Genomic DNA, 16,051 nt, shown 5'->3' with positions numbered 1-16,051 from the left:
GGCCAACACCAACACCACCCGGCACGATTAGCTCCTGCCCATTTCCACTCCAGAAGCTGGTGGAATTCTTTAGTCGGCTGCAGGAGCTGCTGCAGGTCCTGTGGGGGAAAAAGGCTTGAGCAGCGTGACGAAGAGGCTCCAGAGCAGGCCGCCCTGTTCCACGACCATTTCCTTCCGGGGCAATGCCTGCTGAGCCAAAGGCAGCCTCAGTGCCAAGGCCTGCTCTGTCCTGCCCGCGCTCCTCTGAGCGCAGAAGGGCTGATGTTGACTCGGTTGTAGAAATAAAGTTCCTGATTTTCACAGCTGAGCGTGCTTGAGTCCAATTCAGTCTCCGGTGCAAGGCAAGGACTTGCGTGCCCGGCGCCTGCCAATGAGGCTGCAGGCAGACAGCAGGGCACGAAGGGAAAGAGTGACTCCGAAGGGCTGAAACGGTGCCTGGTCAGAGAGGAGGGTGCTCAGAGCCACCATGGGGTGGAGAAGACTGGCACATGGAGGATAGGAAACAGTGATGTGCAGACAACTTTAGGCGGACGCTTTAAGGCACACAGCTGGAGATTAGGGTCCAGCGTAAGCCGTAGCTAATTGAACATGGGCACAGCAAGTTTAAATCAAGGGCTGGGAGCAAGAGCGGCGTCCAGCATGGGCAGGGGAGCTGGCTCTGCTCCTTCTCCACATGAGAAATGGTGGTTTGCAGGTAGCATCTGGTTGCACTTGCTGGAACGCAGAGCAGGACAGAGTTGTGTCTACTGCCAGGGGAAGTTTCTGATGGATTTGGGACATGGAAGAGTTGACGAGGCTTTGGGTTGGGTTGACTTGGGTTGCTTGCTGCTTTCCCCCCTGTCCCCAGACCAGGTCTCGGGGGAACATCTTCCTCAGCCTTGGCTTTCTCTTCTCTTGGACCTGGAAAAGTGAAACGATGATGGAAATCAGAGCCAAACCAGACATGGTGCTCAGTTCTCGCCAATCCCCTACTTTCTGTGCAGGGGACTGATGGTGGTCACAGCACGGTTTCGGCTTTGCGGGGTTGCGGCTGCTCTGAAAGGCCGTCGGGGCCAGTTTCCCCCTACAAAGGCAGGACTCGAGCAGAAACATGGATGGCATCGGGGAGGAACTGGGGGTACCTGGGTGCCCCCGTCCGCCTCCCAGCCCCATTGTGCTGGGTTGGGGCCACAGCTCACCCCAATGCACCCTCGGGTGCCCCCGTGCTCCGTGAGGGGGGGTTTCAGGGCCTGAAGGGTTGTCCCCATGTCCCTGCCGGGCTCATTGTGGTGGCACACTGCTCTGCGTTGGGCTGGGGGTGGCTGGGAAGGGTCTGGCAGGCTGGGGCCGTCACTGACCCTCGTTTTCTCTCCCACCATAGAGCTCCTCGGCGTACCTCTCAGGTCTGTACGGAGCCCCCCCGGCCGGCGCCTGCTCCAGGCTGAACAACCCCAACTCTCAGCCTGTCCTCCCAGCAGAGGGGCTCCAGCCCTTCCAGCATCTCTATGGCCTCCTCTGGCCCTGCTCCAGCAGGTCCATGTCTTTCCTATGTTGGGGGCTCCAGAGCTGGACGCAGTACTCCAGGTGGGGTCTCCCCAGAGTGCAGCAGAGGGGCAGAACCACATCCATCGCCCTGCTGGCCCACTTCTTCTGATGCAGCCTGGGATACTTTCTGGGCTGTGATCACTCGTTGCCATCTCATGTTGAGCTTCTCATCAGTCAGCACCCCCAGGTCCTTCTCCCCAGGGCTGCACTCCATCCATTCTCCACCCAGCCTGGATTTGTGCTTGGGATTGCCCGAACCCAGGTGCAGGAGCTTGCACTTGGCCTGGTTGAACTTCATGAGGTTGGCATGTGCCCACCTCTCCAGCCTGTCATTAGTAGAAGGCCAGGCCTGCAGCACCCTGGTTATCACCCTGGCTCGGGTGGGACGGGATGCTCCTGCATGGGGGGGTTGTCCTGCGCTGGGGGGGTACATCCCACCGAGGGAAGGTCTTGCCGAAGTGGGGGCTGCTCCCTCTCCCCCATCCCTCCCCAGCTTGCCCCGGCAGAAGGTCCCGAGGCCAGTGAGCGGATGGTCATCATCATGGGGCTGCCCGAGGCTCAGTTCAGGGTGCGCTGGGTGGAGGCTGTGGGTGGGGGGACAGTAGGGGCCAAGTCAAGAGCGTCCCTGTGGTCACCACTGTGCTGCCAGCCTGCCTTGGCCTCCCTCAGCGCCGGGGGAGCTCTTTGCTGGGTACAGTGGTTTTGATGCTGCTGGACATGGGGACATCATCAGCTTTGGGGATGGAGGGGCACAGCGGGTGCTGCCGGATGGTTTTCCTTCCGTCCGTCTCCTCCCCAGGCCCAGGGGTGAATATTTGGGAAGCTGAGAGAGGAAAACTTCTTTAATGTGAAAGAAGAAGTGAAGCTTGAAGCCCACATCAAGGTGCCTTCCTTCGCCGCCGGCCGTGTGATAGGCAAAGGTGGTGGTGCCCCGGGGACGCAGAGTTGCCCATCACCCATCACCCCTGCCCACCCCAGGGGGACAAATCCCGGGTGCTCAGTGCTTTCAGCAATGTCTTGAACCTCAGCCCCCATGTTCTGGTGGTGGTTCTCGTTGGTCCCAAGGAAGGGGGAGAGACACAGGGTGCCTGGTGTCGTGGTGACAGCAGCATTGGAGGATTTTGGGTCTTCCACAACAGAAGCCTCTTGTGATTTGCTCCAGGTGAATGAACTGCAAAACTTAACCAGTGCGGAAGTTCATGTGCCACGAGACCAAACCCCGGGCGAGAACGAGGAGGTCATTGTTAAAATCATTGGGCATTTCTTTGCCAGTCAGGTACAGTTTGGCCGTGGCTTTTCCCGATCTTCCCTGGCCGCTTTCATCCACCGAGGAAAGGCGTGGGGTGGCTGAGCCCAGCACCACCCAAGCATCCCGCTGCTCTTCTTTTGGGTGGTCCCTGTGCCCCCAAGATGCACTGAAGGTGTTTCGGCAGCTCCCCCCGGCTGTGCGAGCGCTGAAATTGAAGATTGGCTCGATTGAGCTAAAAAAAAGTGTTTTGGATGCCGTGCAGAGCAGCATCCAGGGTATGAATGGAATCCTTGGTGCTGGCAAAGCCACCCGCATCCCACCTGGGTGCAGCTTCCATAACATTGGTTCCTGTCCACTCGAGCAGGATGGCAGCCCCCCTAAAAAATTCAGGTGCTCTTGAGGAGTGATGGAGGAAGGACAACTCAAAAAAAAACAAAACAAAACAAAACACCCAAAAAACGCCCCCAGAATTAATTACGGCTTGTCCAGAGTGAAAAGTTGGGAGCGGTGAGATGCTCGGGGGTGGTTGGTGGTGGGAGAAGCGGTGCCCTGACCCCCACCTCTTGCTTTTCCCCTCTCCTCCCCAAGACTGCACAGCGCAAGATGAGGGAAATGCTCCAGCAGGGGAAGCAGCAGGAGCAGAAACACGCTCCGGGAGCCCCGGCCTCGCAGCACAGCAAGGGAGGCTCCCGCCGTGCCGCCCAGCACCGCCCAATGAATGTAACCCCGCCACCGGACATCCCCCCCCTCCCCCACCCCCAGCAGGTCAGGGGAGCAAACCAAAGACCCCCCCAAACACACAGCCCCCCATTCCCCGCGGCGCTGCGAGGATGCACAGCCGAGGGGTACGGGGAGGGCTCTCTCCATCCCACAGCCTCCCCCTTCCTCCTCCCTCGCCTCCCGACGCTCTCCCTTTAGTTGGACTAACGTGGGCAGGTTTGGGTACCTCAGCACCTCACGCTTGTGTCTCCCTTTTAGAGAGTCTGTATGCCTTGGAAACCTGAGAGTTGGAGGGTTTTTTTATTAATTTTCTAATAAAAAAAGAACCGAGTTGGACAAAACGATGGGAATAGGCAGCACTCTGGTCATTCTCTCCGGGGCGTTGTGGAGGAAGGCTGCCAGTCTTCCTCCCAGTGTACTTTTCCCCGTTGGCTCCAGACTGCTGCTGGGGCTGAGCTCTGAGCCGCCAGAGCGGTTCTCAGCAGACGGTCACTCGGCGCAGACAATGAGGCCCTGAATAGCCCTTCCTGTGCTCTTGATGGCTCCGGAGGGCTCTGCTCCTCTGCTGCTTCTAAGGTGGGGCTGCCCCAGTGCCCTCACTCAGGAGCCTTTTGTCTGTGCAGGTCTCACTTGTGACAGGGGGTGGGGGTGTTGCCAAACTAACTGCTGTGCTGCGATGTGTGAGTGGGTGTTCCTGCCCGTGTCAGTGCCAGAGCTCTTCCGTAGGCTCCTTCTGCCAGCGGAGAGCCAGGGGCCGCTCCTTCAGGAGAGAGCTTGTTTAAAAAGAGGAAAAAAAAAGGGGGGGGGGGGGGGGGGGGGCGGGGAGGGGAAAAAAAAAAGTGGGAAAAGAAAAGAGGGGGAAAAAGTGAAAAAAGGGGGAAAAAGTGAAAAAAGAGAAAAACAAAAACAGGGGAAAAAAGGGAGAAACAGAGAAAAAGGGAGGGAAAAGGAAAAAAAAAGGAAAAAGAGAAAAAAGGGGAAAAAGTGAACAAAGAAAAACAGGGGGGAAGGGAAAACAGAAAAAAGGGTGGGAAAGCAAAAAAAAAGGGAAAAAGGAAAAAGGGGAAAAAAGGGGGGGGAAGCAAAAAACAAAAGAAGAAAAAGGGAAAACGGAAAAAAAACCCACATATTAAAAAAGAAAGGTAGAAAAGAAAAAAAAAAAAAAACCAAACAAACCAAGGAAGGAAAGTGGGAACAGCCGCCGGGCAGGAGGAGGGACAGGAGCCGGGGGAGGGGGGGGGCCGTGGGGGGAGGTGGCGGTGCCGGCGCCGGCCCCGGGGGCTGCGACACCACGTTTTTGTCCTCTACTGCAAAGTGTTCTGTGAAAAACAACCAACCAAATCCCACCCACCGACAACATCAAAACCCAAAGAGAAATCTCTCCAGCTCACACGAGCCTGAGCTCGCTCTCCGTTGCTCTCTTTCCAGTGTCTCGGGGGGGTCACGGCCGAGCTGAGATTGGGGGGGGGTGGTGGTGGGAGTTTGCCCCATGGCTGTGATGGGGGGAGAAGGGGTGGGTGGGGAGTGAGGGATGTGGTGTGGGTTTTTTTGGGGGTGGTGGTGGTTTCTTGCCAGGCGTTGCTTTACCCAGTGGCTCGGGGAGGTGTTGGCATCAGGAAGCCTGTGCTAAAGCGGGGTGGGGGCCTCGCCGCAGTTGGTTAGCAGAGCCAAAGTGGTTATTAATGGTTATTAACGGCACAGTAATTAGGCCCGTGTAATGGGGAAGCTCAGATGCCCCCTAACCACCCCCCCCTGGTGCTTCTCTAGCCAGGCGAGCGCTGGGCGTCCCCCCCCGCAGGAGAGGAGCGCACCTCCAGGGTGGGTGGAAGGGCGTCAGCCAACGGGGAGAGGACCAAGATGGGGCTTGGGTGTCCCTTGGGGTGGCCGGGTGGCGGGGTAGGGCTGCCACGATGAGGGACACCCCCACGCCTTTCTCCATGGCTCCCAGAGCTCTGCTCCCTCCCTCCCTCCCTCCCACCCATCCAGTGCCACCGGAGAGGTGGTGTCCCCCTCCCGGGGTGGGCAGGGGCTGGTGCCACCCCATCTAACACCTCAACGCACCAAAGCACCTCACTGGGGGAGGGACCCTGTGCCTGGTAGCCCCGTGCGCCCCAGCACTGTAAGGATGGGGCTGAGCCCCCACCACGGCCACCCTGTGCACAAGGACCATGTCACAGGGCACATGGCAGCATGCCAAGTGTGCAAAGCCAGAGGAGGAACATCTCCTCCAGCCCCGCTGAGGGCAGCAGCGGTGTCACTCGCGCTGTGGCTCTACCCACGCTCTCCCGGCAGCACGGGAAAGCGCAAGCTCGTCACCTCCCAAAGGCCACTTCCTAATGAGAAGCGAGGCCCAGCTCCTGCACAACACGGCTGGCCCAAAGCGGGATGATTCTGCCCCCTGGGGTGGTCTCAGGGGAGCTGGTGGGCACATATGGACATGCCGAAGGGCCAGAGCCCACCCTGTGACGCTGTAGGCAGAGGGGACAGTGGTACCTGGACAATGTCCCCACCGCCTCACACACGGAGGCTTTCAGCAGTCACAGCCACCCGGGCGCTGCCAAGGGGGCAGCAGGGGCTCCCCATGGGGGGTTTACAGAACACAGAGAGCGTCCGTACACCACTAACCCCTCTCCAGGGGCGGATTTTCGGGATGCTGCTTGCTCATCTCGCCGCTGAACGACACCCCGATTGCCCCTTCAGCACGTTGTGACCATCGCTTCGTGGCTTTTGTGCTCCGATACTCATCCTGGCTCCAATCCTCTTCCTGGGGGATTGTGAGGGAGCGAAAAACCACATCGCTACATCCAACTTTTTTTCAGTTAAATAAAAAGAAAGAATAAATCACCCTCTCTCATTACCAGGTAGAGTTTCGTTCCAGTCAGGCTCTTTTTATTAAAATAAATATTTTAAACATATAAAGAAATAAATACTTCTCTTTTCACATTAAATAACTCCCTGGAGACAGCAAAAAAAAAAAAAAAAACCACCACCAGAGTTACTGTCTCCAAAATAAGGGGGGGTAAGGGGGGGGAAAAAAACATCTTAATTTCTACTTCATAACCTAAAGAGGAAAATTCGTCTAAGAAATGTAACTAAAGCTTTAAGAAATGCAACTAAGATCTAAGAAATGTAACTAAAGGTCTAAGAAATGTAACAAAGGTCTAAGAAATGTAACAAAGGTCTAAGAAATGTCACTAAATAAGAACTCTAATTGTCCACGTGTCACAGCAGCTGTTGATGGATTATCTCCCACACCATCTTCTTGCGGAAGTACGGCATGTGACTCTGAAAAGAGAAGAGAAATCCATTAAATAACGACGTCACGGCAGAAAGAGGCGGCAAACAGGCATAAACGCCCAGCGGAGTCCTTAATAGGAAGTTCCCTTTAAGAACTGTCAACCGTTTGGGTACAACACCCCACGCGGCCCCTAAGAGGGTGACAAGACAACCCGACAAAAACAGATTGACTTGACCGCGCGACAGCTTACAAGCACACTAACAAAAGACCGGTATAAAACAAAATCAATAAAAATAAGCGGCGGCAGTACCTTGCCCAAGAGGAATCTCACCGGCAGCAGCTCCCAAAGGCGGGGATGGAGAACCACAGCTCTGCCCTGCCCAGGCCACTTGGAAGTTCTGACCCCAGCAACTACGCACCGAAACGGGGCACGAAACCTCAGCCCCTGCCCCGGACACAATTAAGAGCTGCTGCGTAACCTCCCCGGCTCCTGTCCCTGGGCGAGAGGGGCTGGAGGGGTTTATGACCTTCACTCACCTGGCTAAAGTTGAACGGTTTCTCTCTGGCGATGTAATCTGCGTATTTGCACATAAAGACACCGCAGTCGCTTCCGTTCAGCTGCTGAGGGATCTCCTAAGGAATGCAAAGAAGATGGAGGATTTCCCTCTGTCTCAAAAGAAAAGCAACTCGGAAGTAGCGCACATTACCCACACCGACACTGCGCTCACCGCACACTCCTGACCCTACTTGCGTAATCCCGAATACCCACTCCCGCCCACGAGGAACAGACCCAGTTCACTGCACACCATCCCTCCCCTCTGCCTCCCGGACTTGGACACTACAATCCAAATTCTTGGCAGGCCCAGAAGGGGCAGCAGCCCTCCTCCCTGCGAGGCCTCTCGAGGTTTGCACGGCGTCTTTCTCAAGTGACCTTTCTTAAATCCAGTCTTTAGGGACCGCTTTTTACTATTAACTCCTCGAGGAACATCAGCTCAACCCTTTCTTTGTCACGTGCCAGGATCTGGGCCCCAAAGAAGCACTGACAGTTCCCATTTCAAACCCAAGGGGTGCTCACGTACACGTGGCTCCATGCTGTGAAGAGTCCACTCCAAAACATTCAGCTCCAGGTTTCTTTTTTCCCGGCTTTCTTTTTGCAGGTATCGGCTGGTTAAAACAAAAGGGAAAAAAAAAAAATCCCTTTTCATCTCTGTAATTTAGGCCAACAACAAAACAAAGCGGCTGAAGGATCACAGGAAGACGAACGGCAGGATGGTAAAACATCAGAGGATCCTCACAGCAGCTGATTTAAGGCTGATTTGGGAGGAAAATTCCCAATCTTCAATTTACAAACACGGGGAGAGGCTGTGAGCTAATGGTCAAGAACGAGACCAACAATTCCAACAGAGACTTCCACACAAACCTAAGTTCATTGCTTCGGAGAGGTCAAAAAACCCCAAATCACATGTTACTAGAGGAAAAAGAGAAAAACCAAGCAAGGAACCGTAATGCCATAATTCCACCGAGTGCCTTGATCCCACACCCTGCGCGCACCTCTGGAAGAACTAATACAGAAGCTTTTGGGCCAACCCCTCTGGCTGAGGAAGTTCTCAAGCCACGGGGTGCTGGAAGAACCCTCTCGAGGTAAAAAACTATTTGATGCAGACCTATTGTTATGCCCTTTCCCAGGCACGGGCTGTTAACTGTTCAGGAGAGCACCGGACTGAAGCAACACGCGGTTCGTCTCTGTGGGGAGGCTCTCAGGCTACAAAGCTGTCGGCTTAAGGGTTTTGACTACTCCTGCATCAGCAGCAAAGACATCTAAGGATGCCCGCTTGCACAAGCCGCACCCATTCCATTGGAGGTGTATCCGTGCCAGCTGATAACACCCGGAAAGGTGTATGATGGAAACGTGCCACACGGTATCTGTCTCGAAGGGGAATGTCAGAAATACAAGTAAAACCCAGTAGGGACACAAAGGTGGCTTGCTCTGGGAAGCCGGAGGGAAATACGGTGGCTTTGTGTAAGACACTGAACAGAAGAGGTAGAGGCAACCTGAGAAGGAGCACGTTACAGAGCTCACTACTGTAGAAAGGACGAACAGCACAAGTAGGGGGGGGAAACAGGTCTTGAGAGAAGAAAAGGCTAAAAGAGCGTAGCTGAGAGTAAGAGTGTCGGCGCAGCTGATCACAAAGAGGAGCGTATATACCCCGGGACACCAACGTTACTGAGCTGCCATCTGAAAGTTCTTAAAGAAGGAGGAGTGAAAAAGCTCTTGGAAGAACCACATTCCTTTTACAGTCTGGTTGGTATCTTGAAACATCCTGAAATCCCTGAAATCCTTCCCTCCCATCAACAGCCCGGTTTTACTGATTACTAACAAAGTCGGCACATGTGTGCCACGGGGCTATGGCGTATTTGGCTGTGCCTATCACGGGAAGGTGGCAGAATCCAGGCACCCCAGACCCTGGGCGGAGGGGTCGCTGTGACACCAGATAAGCAGTCGATGCCAGACAACTCGCAGCAAGCAACGCCAAGATTCCTGGTTGGTTATCTACAAGCCATGTGAAAACTTGCAGTCGCCTTACAGGGACTAAATCTAAACACCCTCTCCTCATTCACACCATAAAAGCAGTGACGGAGCAGTTACCGGTTACTTACAGCAAAGTCTGACAAATCTTGTCCCCTTTCTGTCCCAGTGAGTCCAAGTATGTGATGGTCTTCTTCCTGAGATCTATGACCTGTTATTAAAAGGTGATCGTGAGACAAAGCACAACCTTGTGCCGCTCACCCCCCAACACCTAAATGACTTCTCTTGCCAGTTTTTGCTCCCTGTCCAATTCTAAAGAAAAAGCCTGTGGGACTCACGGCTAGTGTCCAGTGGGCTCGCAAGTTCACAGGCACGAAGATGATGTCCTGCTTGAAGACATCCACACTTCTGGTCCATCTTCTTACTGCGTCGTAGCCCCCAGATGTTAGTTTGGGATAAAAGAAAGTACTGAAAGCGTGGACCGCTGGATAGCCTTCCTTCTTGCCTCTTTCCATCAGAAGACCCATGTAGAAATTAACCACCTGTACCATAAAGAGGAAACGTGAGGTGTAAACATATGACGCTGCCTTCCCCAACCAAAAATACAGCACCACCTCTTTTCTGGCCACCCTTAAGCACACAGCGGAGAGAACTCCAGCCTCAGCTGTCAGCTTTTGTTCCCAGAATTTCACACGGGGCTACATCGGCAGTTTGATCAAAACACCTGCCCCCCATGCCAATAACCCGGACAAACTCCTGGAAGCTGCGTCATACAAGAAGTAACGGAACTTCCAGAAACGCTCGACCCTTCAATACCTCAAATAAGACCTGTACAGAGATTTCTAGGCTCTGCTGCGGAGGTCGTCAAAGAACATTGACGGGACTTCTGTACACGGCGGAGGGGTATTTTTCAATAAAGGCTGAATGAGACTGTCCCTGTGCTGCAGCTGGTTTTACCTCATCATTTAGCCAGCAAAGGTTCCTGAGCGTGCGGATGTCCTCACGAGTGACCTTTAGTTTGAAGGCACTGCTCATGATCTCATCTGGCTCACCTCTGCCAAATGCGGCACTGACCTCTCTCTCCATGGCCTGAAAGGAACAATTCAATGGGGAAGGACTTGTGAAACAGAGCATGGAGCACGCTGACCTGGGGGCAGCTTTCCACTGAAACACGGCCTGTAAATTCAGCTCAGGTGACAAAGCAACTGCCTCCGACGGTTTCTTGGCTAAGTCAGCGATAGCGCTTTTGCCTTGCTTGGTTGGTTTCAGCATCCCAACTTTGAACTTTAGAGCCCAGGCTTGCTGCCATTTCTTTTCACCAAGGACGTTGGGATAAAACCCATAAACTCAGCAAACACGCTAAAGCAGCTGAAGATGGAACACAACTCTGGCAAACCCCTTTCCCACGTGCTCCTGCAGCCCTCGCAATACCCAGGTTTAAGCCAACCCCAGGGGGCATCCTCCGTACCGAGGCAGCTAAGTCAGGAGCCTGAAAGAGTGTGAAGGTGGGGGACTTCAAAGGGAATAGCAAAGGGGGAAACTGAGGCAGCTACACTGGAGTCAGGCAATGAGGAATCCAGCTTGTGCACGCAACTGGTCCCAATTTGAACGTTCCCATCTAAGTCTGCCTAGGGAATGCAAAGAAACCACTACAAATGGTGGTATAAAACACTCTGATCTGCAATAGCATCTCCTTGCTTGAATCTGGGCGAGCAAAATAAGAAAACCACCCGGTTTCCCTTGTACCCAGCATCAACGCTGCAGACTTTGTAAACTCTGCATTTGCTCGCCCTTTCCAAGTCAATCTTCAACAGGCAGGAAAAGGTGGGGGGAGCTCAATTAGACTGCAACTCCGAAGAATAAAAGCAGCCAAAATTCATACAAGCAGGGGAAACTGAACTCCCACTCCCCGGTGGACGGCACCATGGATCAGCACAAGCTGATCTTTCAGGTTCTATCACCACTGTAGGACAAGAGGCAGATCCAATATAACTGGATGAGTCGGGTTAGCACTGCTCTGGAGACTGGTGTTCAACCTGGACTCATTTTTTGTCCTGCTAACAGAAGGCCCACAAACCCTCAAGGCAGCACAACTGAAGGAGCGCTGGAGCACACGAAATCCTTCAAACCAGCTTTAGTGCTGACCCTCGCACTGCGAAGTCACAGCCACAGACACTCGCTAACAGGTTCAATGCAAGTTCTTCAGATTTCAAAAAGCCTCAAGAACCACCGAGAATAAGAGGAGTTCCCTGCAGCTCTGTCACAACCTTCTCTTTTGTCTCACAGACTGTCGGCTACGGTACCTCTGTGAGCGGAGGAAAGCATTCCGCTGTTTTTCCCAGGCTTGGCATTTTCTTTTCTTCCACATTGAGGCTGGCTGACTTTGTGGACCGAACACATGTAGGATGTCCTTGGAATAACGCATCTTCTGAGATTTCAGCTCCACGCTGCCTCTGTTAGACAAACGGACGTTAAGCTAGCAATCAAGCACAGATTTGTTTGCTCGGGGACAGGACAGAAAATCTTGCTTATATAGGAAACTGGAAGGGTTTTTGTACACACATCCAAACAGCAAACCCCAAAGTTACTTATTATTGACGACTGCATTCCAACTGTGCACCCATGGAGTGCTGCACTTGGAGGCAAGAGAGGCAGAGAGCTCATTTGGCTTAGGCTAGCGTTAAGAACCCCAGCAAAGCCTCCACGTGTAGGTATCAAGTTGAGAGTGAGATTACGATTTCTGATTTCCATGATTAAAATTGTATTTTTGACCTCAATCCTGACCAGAGGTGAAAGTCGGAGATGTACTTCCCATCCCAGCAAACAAGATACGACTAAAGACACCCCAGTCCAGCTTTGCAGGTCAACTAAGGCTGTGCGCTAAAGATTTTGAGGCTATACCCAACACATTAAAGGGGAAGAATCAAAATGCTATAGTGTAGTGTGCTCCTAATAGTCCAGAAACAAAATTAACGGCAGAGGAAAACACTTTGCCATAGCGCTACTCATCTAATAATGCTCCCGCTTTCCCGGGGAAAAACAACCTGGGCAAATACAGATATTGTTGAGTAAGTCATGTGAAGTGAAGAGCGCTGAAGTTTCTGATCACAAATAGCTGTATTTTCCTTGTGAAAAACACAAGCTTACCCCTGCGATGGTTTGTTTTGCTGCTCCTTCCTCTTCCTCAGAGTTTTCCTCTGGTGTGCAGTACCTGCCAGGAGAGGGAGAGAGAGAAGTGAGCTTTGTATCCGTCCTCTCCCACGGAATTCTCAAGAATTCACCTTCTGGACAAGAAAGGCTTTTTCAAGGCTTATTCTGACTACAGCCCCGGTTGCACACATCAACATGTGACAATATCGTCTCAACTTCCAGCACCGTTCTTTCTTAGCAGCAAGACTGGGATAGAATGAAGAGCTGGGAGCTTTGGAATTATTTTTTTTTTCCATCTACTTGTACAAGACTTCTTTTGTTTCTCTTTATCAGTTGCATTATTTAGAAAACAGAGAAGCAACCAGCACTTCCTCTATCGAGGGCTTTGTGATCTACTGCTGATAAACACTGCACGCTGGGTGTTCTACTGCAAGGTGTAACAGGAACATCTGCAACTAGACTTGCATCCAAACAGAGTGAGCTTCGGGAAACTAAGACCAGTACATTGAATTCCAAATGGGACAGCCACAGGATGTTTACTTGCCTTCTACAGGCCAGTCAAGAGAGTGACTATCCCCATTTGGAGAGCATTATCATTCAAACCACACAGACTCTGAAGAGCAAACAAATACACAGACATTGAAGTTGTCCAGATATATGTCCCTGCTTCAAAAACAAGAATTCGCATTGTCACCAAAAGACCCCTTCCAGAGAGGCCACTGGCCTCTCAAACCCAACTGCACGCTGCCTTTTTCCCCCTCCTAGTCAAACCCCACGCATCCTCTAAGTCCCAAAAACTGCCTCAAGTCCCACCAGGCTTTACAAGCTCTCTCATCCTTATGCTCAGGATGCGAGTTTCCAAGTGAAAGAAATGAAATGTCAGCTCCTTGATGGCTCGGCAGAACGACTCACAAACAAAAACGGATTCTGCACATCCAAGGACAACTTGGGACGGCCACCACTCGCGCCCTTACTGGCTTTCTTCCCACAGCAAACACCACACCAGCACAACCCTCTTTGTCACGCAGCACGGCTCTCGCACGGCAGCTGTGTTGGAGATGCAACTGGCTTGCGAGCAATTCCAGAGCTGCAAGCTAGCTACTCCTCTTTCACAGCACTGAGACGATCACATACCATCGGTCATCTTCGAGACTCTACCAGAGGCTGAGAGACACACGCATGCAGAGCCAAAAGAAACAAGAACCATCATTAAAAGAGACTCTACCTGATCATATCACCTCTCTGCGACCACTGTGGGCAGCAAACATCTATACATTCGACACCTGCACAGAAAAGCAGTAGGAAGAAAACAAGAAGTCGACTTTGAATCACCATCAGATATAGACAGCTCTCCATTTCTGAGTGATAAATAAAAAAACCCAAAACTTTTAATGCTGACTGTATGGTCAGGAGGTTTGAATTCTGGCAAGCACTTTGAACTTGGAACATCATCTGCCAGTGTATAAGAAATGCCCTATTCTGATTTGAAGTCTACCTACAAAGTGTAACGGATTGGAATCATGGGGATACTCACTGGTCCTTAGTGTTGGACGTGGATAGACCTCTCCTCCGTATTTTGGTTCTTCCAGGTGACTCACAGTCGTCACTGGTTCCTTAGAGGAGGCTTGAACACTTTGGGGCAGGAAACAAACAACAGAGGAGAATCACAATTTTTATACGGGGGGCATTTGTTATCAGTGTATACCAATTCACGGTGGCTTTTGGGGTTTTTCTTTGAAAAGAAAAAAATATTCTTTGCACATCCGACAAATATCTGCATCAACCTGAGGAGGCCACTTTACTCTGTGGGACAAGACAGCGTTCATTTCAACCAGCCTTGACCAATTCTGCTCAATCTATTTGTTAAAGATTATGCTGACAGTGAGAATGGCAATGTCCACAACATCCACACTGCTGGGACATTTTACTTCAGACCTGCCCTGCTCTGACCTCAGGGACTATATGCTCAGTAGCAGTTGGAGTGCATTAGACACGTTCCCCAGGAACCTTCTCTGGTTTAGCTTCCTCTGAAAGGAATCTCTTTCTCATGCTCCAGATCTGCTCCAAAATATGAGCCAAACCACAATAAGCAACGACTGGCAGATTAGACGCCCAAAGCAGAGTCTTGACCCGCTCTCAAATGCTATTGCCATTGCACTTAAAATTACATGAGATACTGTTTTCTCTATCATTTTCATGGTATGGATTTTCATCTGAAGTGGCAGATTATGGCGCAGCACGCTCCTTCATGGGCGGCCTCAGTGGTAAGAAGCTGTCTGGAGCAGCTTTGATGCTCTGTTTGCCTTTCCGGCTTGTGCTGAAAACATCAACAGCAAAATAAATCGTATCCAGAGAACATTCCAATATGCACCTCCACCACCAACTACTTTGTCAAGCACGTACACCGATGACGATGGAGACAGACAAGAGATGTTCATGACTTTCAGATGAAGACCTGCTGTCTTCAACTGGGGAAGTACAGAGAAGTAAATGTGAAAATCACAACTGCCTTGAAGATACGCTGTTGATTGTGTCCTCAGCCTCCTCTCAAGTTCAACACTTCCTCTTACCGCAGACCTTTAATCTCTAGCTAATCTCCTGTGTCAATTAAGTAGCTGGGTTTAAAGAAAAAGTTGAAAATTGGTTCTTCGGGGGGGAAGCAGCTGGAGACCTCCCTTACCATAGGCAGTAAACCTTTCGGGGAAGAAGTTCAAAGAAAACAGAAGGATTTTTACCTCAGACGTGGAATTATCTTGTGAGGATGGGATAGTGTTTCCTTAGTCAAGTAAGCATGGGTTCCACACGGCATTTGACCTACGAGAGAAGAGTGTAAGGCATCAGGAACTATGAAAGGGAACTGAAGAGGTTCATGAGTTTACAGTAATGAGCTTCACCAAAGATAAATTTTCATTGTCTCTCTCACATCATAATATCATTTGTGTTATGTCACTTGATGACATTTTCAGGTTTTCACACCAGCAACTACAGCAAGTTGTGTGCACAAGGTATTGCCAGCCAAAACCTGAAATACAAAAGGCTTCTCGGGATCTACTACCTAAAAGGAGCATTGAAAACAATTTACTTCTGGCAAGCTAACAGTGGACCTATCAGAATGGAAGGACTGCATCCAAGGCAGCTCTGGCACTGAGATGACAAGACAAACGCCCGGCCCCACTCCAGAAGCAATGCAAGGATGCAGGTAAGAAACAGAGGTCACGCTCAAGTCTTCCCAGATGCTGCCTCGTCCCGTGCCTGCAATAATCCGTACAGAACCCTAGGGGTAGGCTTGGACGGTACACAAGGTAGGGTGAAAATGAAACAAGTCGTATAACTTGATGTCAGCCTTACCAATTTGCAGCATTGCTACATCGAGCGATGAAAATCTTGGTCTTTTACTTGAAGGCTCAAAAGAAGTGGACCGAATCTTAAAAGAAAACATAAAAAGTACCAACGTGAGTGTAACCTGAATGTGAATCCTAGCAAACACACTTCCTGAAACTTAGTCAGCTCTGCTATGACTTGGGGACCATGACTTGCTGGTTCAGATTGCAGTAGAATGCCAATCTTTGCAGGACCTTTGACAGGGACACTTTAATTTTTGAATACAGGCTCTCATACGTGCAGTCAGCTCCTAAACATTCCA

General features: G+C 51.5%; 1 protein-coding gene across 1 annotated transcript in view; it reads left to right on the top strand.

Moving 5' to 3' along the window:
* Window positions 1–16,051, top strand: part of LOC309685383 (electroneutral sodium bicarbonate exchanger 1-like) — a gene marked incomplete at both ends in the record, with an annotated part of 61,822 nt that overhangs the window by 1,891 nt on the left and 43,880 nt on the right. The gene's annotated exons all lie outside the window — the stretch shown is intronic.

This window comes from Vanellus vanellus, assembly GCF_965231255.1.
Source record: "Vanellus vanellus genome assembly, contig: HAP1_SCAFFOLD_29, whole genome shotgun sequence".
Lineage (NCBI taxonomy): Eukaryota > Metazoa > Chordata > Aves > Charadriiformes > Charadriidae > Vanellus > Vanellus vanellus.
Note: the sequence above shows the minus strand (reverse complement) of the source record. Positions and strands in the feature narration are given on the sequence as shown.